This window comes from Carlito syrichta, unplaced genomic scaffold (assembly GCF_000164805.1).
Source record: "Carlito syrichta isolate Samal-C Ts95f unplaced genomic scaffold, Tarsius_syrichta-2.0.1 Scaffold305221, whole genome shotgun sequence".
Lineage (NCBI taxonomy): Eukaryota > Metazoa > Chordata > Mammalia > Primates > Tarsiidae > Carlito > Carlito syrichta.
In genome coordinates, this window is record NW_007249317.1 from 418,447 (window position 1) to 422,818 (window position 4,372).

Genomic DNA, 4,372 nt, shown 5'->3' on the forward strand with positions numbered 1-4,372 from the left:
GCTGAAGTTAGGGTTTTGGTGGTCCTGCCTTTCCAGCTCTTTTAGGTGATTTATTAAACTGTTGACTTGTGATCTTGCTATGTTGTTGATGTATGTTCATAGAGATATAAATCTCTCCCATAGTACTGTTTTCATAGCACCCCAGAGGTTTTGGTAAGATGTGTCTTTGTTTTCATTTGCTTCCAAGAATCGTTAATTTCTGTTTTGATTTCTGTGTTGACCCAAGAGTTGCTCAACATTGTACTTTTTAGTGTTCATGTCATTGTGTGCTTTGGAGAAATTTTGTTTGTGGTGATATTTATTTTTATTCCACTGTGGTCTGGGAAGGTGCATGGCAGTATTTCAATCTTGTGGAATTTGTTTATGCTTGATTTATGGCTAAAGATGTGGTCGATCTTGGAGTATACACCATGTGGTGATGAGTAGAATGTATATTCCATGGTTGTTGGGTGGGGTGTTCTATACGTATCTATTAAGTTCATTTGGTCAAGCATCAAGTTAAGGTTCCAGATCACCTTATTGATTTTTTTTGTCTCAATAATCTATCATTCTATGAGTAGAATGTATATTCCATGGTTGTTAGTGGGGTATTTAAGTCCCCAGTTATGATACTATTTAAATAAATATCCTTTTTTAGTTTACTTAGTAATTGTTTTATAAATCTATGTCCTGTGTTGGGTACATATGTATTTAGGATGGGTGTTTCTTGTTGATGGCTTGAATTTTTATCATTATGCAATATCCTTCTGTACCTTTAATTTTTGATAGTTTGAAGGTTATTTTTTCTGATATTAAAATTGTGACTCCTGCCTTCTTTTGTTTTCTGTTCATCTGAAAGTGTGTTTTCCATCCTTTAATTTTGAATCAATGTAGTGAGATGTGTGTCCTGGATGCAGTATATTGTTGAGTCATTTTAAAAATCAAGTTTGTCAGCCGGGCTCGGTGGCTCAGCCTTTAATCCCATGCCTTGGGAGGCTGAGGTGAGTGGATTACCTGAACCCGCAGGTTCAAGACCAACCTGGGCAACCTAGACCTCATCTCTACAATAAATCAAAATATTAGCCAGGAATGGTAGCATGTGCCTGTAGTTTTGGCTACTTGGAAGGCTGAGGCAGAAGGATCACCAGAGCCCAGCAGGTTGAGGCTGCAGTGACTGGGAGCATGCCACTGCACTCCAGTCTGGGTGGCAGAGTGAGACTCCAACTCAAAAAAAAAAAAGATCAAGTTTGCCATTCTTTGTCTTTTCAGTGGTGTATTTAATCCATTGATGTTCAGGCTGATTATTGAAATGTGAGAGTTTATCCCTCCCATGAGGCTTTTATAAGGCTCTTTTGTTTTATTTTAACTTTTGAGTTGATATATGTGTGTGTTCTCAATTTTTGCAGCTGTGAGGTGTGTTGTGTTGATTCTATGTTTTCCTGCATTCTTGGGAAGTGCATGGTTATTCTTTCTTTTTTCTTCTTCTGTGTTTAATACCATCTCAAGTATCTCCTGTTGAACAGGTCAGAAGTTGTATAATCTTTTAGGAATTGGATGTCTGGGAAGGATTTTAATTCTCCATCACTGATGAAGCTAAGCTTGGTTGGGTAGAAAATTCTTGGTTTAAATTGTTTGTCTTTGAGGACTTTGAAGATTAGACTCGAGTCCCTTCTGGCTTGTAATGTTTCTGCTGATAAGTCTGCTGATATGCTGATTAGTCTCCCCTAGTAGGTAGTTTGACCTCTCTCTTTAACTGTTTTAGGATTTTTTCTTTTCACCTACTTTGTGCACGTGAATTGCTATGTGTATAGGGGTTGGTCTTCTCATTTTATGTCTTATGGGGGTTCTTTGAATCTCTTGTGTTTGGATGATCACATCTCTGCTGAGATGGGGAAAGTTTTCTTGAATAACCTTCTGGAATATGTGTTCCAAGATGTTCCCCATTTCCCTTTCTTTTTCTGGGATACCAATCAGGCATAAGTTACGCCTCTTGATATATTTACACATCTCTTCAAAGCTTTGTGCTACTTTTTGAGTTTTCTTTCTGTTTTTAACAGATTGTGTTAATTCCACATATTGGTCTTCAAGCTTTGAGATTCTTTCTTCTGCTTGGTTGATTCTGTTCTTTATGCTTGTTATCTTGTTACTGATTTCCTGGATGAAGTTTTTTATGGGCAAAATCCTGTTACAAGTTCTTTCAGTGTTACATCTTGTCTTTCTTGAGTCTTATTCACTCTTTCCATCCATTCTCTAATCCTTGTTGTATTCTGGAGTCAATCGTTGGTGATTTCCATTGTTTGGGCTCTAAGGTTTGATATTTTGGGGTGTTGCCTGTTTGGTACAGTGAAAATTTTCTGTGTTCTTCTGTTGATGTTTCCTCATTTGTGACAGATTTCTTTCTTTTCTCTTACATAATTCAGAGGTAGTGGGTGGGGCTTTCGCTTCTGTTGTTTGCTCAGCCCTCTGTTCTTCCCTGATCAGAGCCTCTAAGTTTATATTTTTTTTAAACAGGGATGGGGATTGGAAGCTTTTCTGTTTCGTGTAGTTTTGATAGTCAAATAATGTGGAGGGTGGGGAGCTAGGATTCAGAAACCACTTGCAAATTACAATGTTCACTGACTGTTTATGGGCCTTCTGAGATCCACTCCCTACCACCATTCCATATGACTATGCAATGGGTATGTGTGTGTACCCCCTGAGTCCAAGATAAAGTAACAGTAATAAGGAGAACAGAGAAAAGTAGAGTGAAATAGACTGGACAAAAATAATAAAGATAAAAAATAAAACAAACCACAGAAAAACAAAAGCAAAAACAATAACAAAAATTAAAAAGACCAAAACAAGCAAAAACCAACAGAAAAGAAAACACAAAAAAATCACACACACAAAAAAACAAGAAAACTGAACACACACACACACACACACACACACACACACAGAGAGAGAGAGCGAGAGAGAACCCAACAAATGAAAGAGGAAGAAGAAGAAAAAAAAGGTGGGGGGAGGAATGCAAATCGAACTCTCACACACATTCACATGAACTAAACCAAAAGAAGAACAAAACAAAACAAAAAAATGGGAAGGGGGAATGCAAATCAAACCTCCACACACATATTCACATACACATTCACTTATACATACACACAAACGAAAAAATGAAAGAGGAAGTAGAAGGAAAAAAAAAAGGAAGGGGGAAGAGATGCAAATCGAACTTTCACACACACTCACATGAACTAAACTAAAAGAACAAAACAAAAATGGGAGGGATGCAAATCAAACCCCCACACACATACACACACACACACACACACACACACACACACACACACACCCCAAAACAAAAGGAGACAAAACAAAAGAACACAAAAAAATGGAGAGAGGGATGGAAATGCAAATTAAACTCTCCCACACACATTCTCTCTCTCTCTCTCTCTCTCACACACACACACACACGCACACTAGACCAAAACAAAAGAAGAACAAAAAAGAAAAGCAGAATTAAAAAATAATTTCTGGGCACTAATCATCCTCTTGTGTCAGGTTGTGATCCTCTCAGGTGCTCACAAGTAAGTCCATCTGCTGCCTCCTGTGAATCTGCAGGCTTATTCACAATCTCCCCAACATGTGGCTTAGGGGTGGGTGGCGCATTAGTCCTCCCCTCCTGGTCTTGTAAGGTCAGGGAGATCTTCTTTGGTGGGGAGGTGTGGGATTGCCTCCTCTTCAGCTGCTGGCTATGGGAGTCCCAGTCAGGCATTTTACAGAGTAGCGTTCTCCAAGCATGAATGTCATCCAGGGTCCACCTAGGTTTATCCCTCTCAGTTATGCTCCTGCCATGTGGGTCTGACATTCAAGGGATTGCTGGAGAGGAGGGGATTGGGTCAGCCTAGGACCCACTGCAGGTCTTGAGGTCTTCTTTGTCCTTTTATGGTTGTACCCTATGTCCCATAACTTGATCACGGTAGGGGGAGGTGTACTTCCACACTTATCCTGTCCCTCTGAAGTTTGTGCTTTCAGTATATTCCCTCTGGGTCAAGATCAATCCCTGAGTAGTTAACAGAGAGTGGGTCTGTTGTTCTATGGTGAGCAAGCTGGAGCAGTTCCCTGCCTGTTTATCAAGATGGTGACTGGATGCCTGTTTCATCTTCTTCAGTGGGACTCTACCTCTGGCTCCCTTGCTGTGCTCCCCCTGCAGCCCTTGCTGTTAGTGTCCAACCTGGTCTGTGGTGGTCGGGCAGTATAGCAATGGCTGTTGTTCCCAGCAGCCTCTCCCCAGGAAAAAGTTTATTGATTTTAGAAAATAGCATCCAGTTTCTGCCTCCCAGGAGGCACTAGGGTTCAAACAGAGCAGCTGCTGGCACCAGCAATTTCATCAAGAGAGCCTTGGTCACTTGCT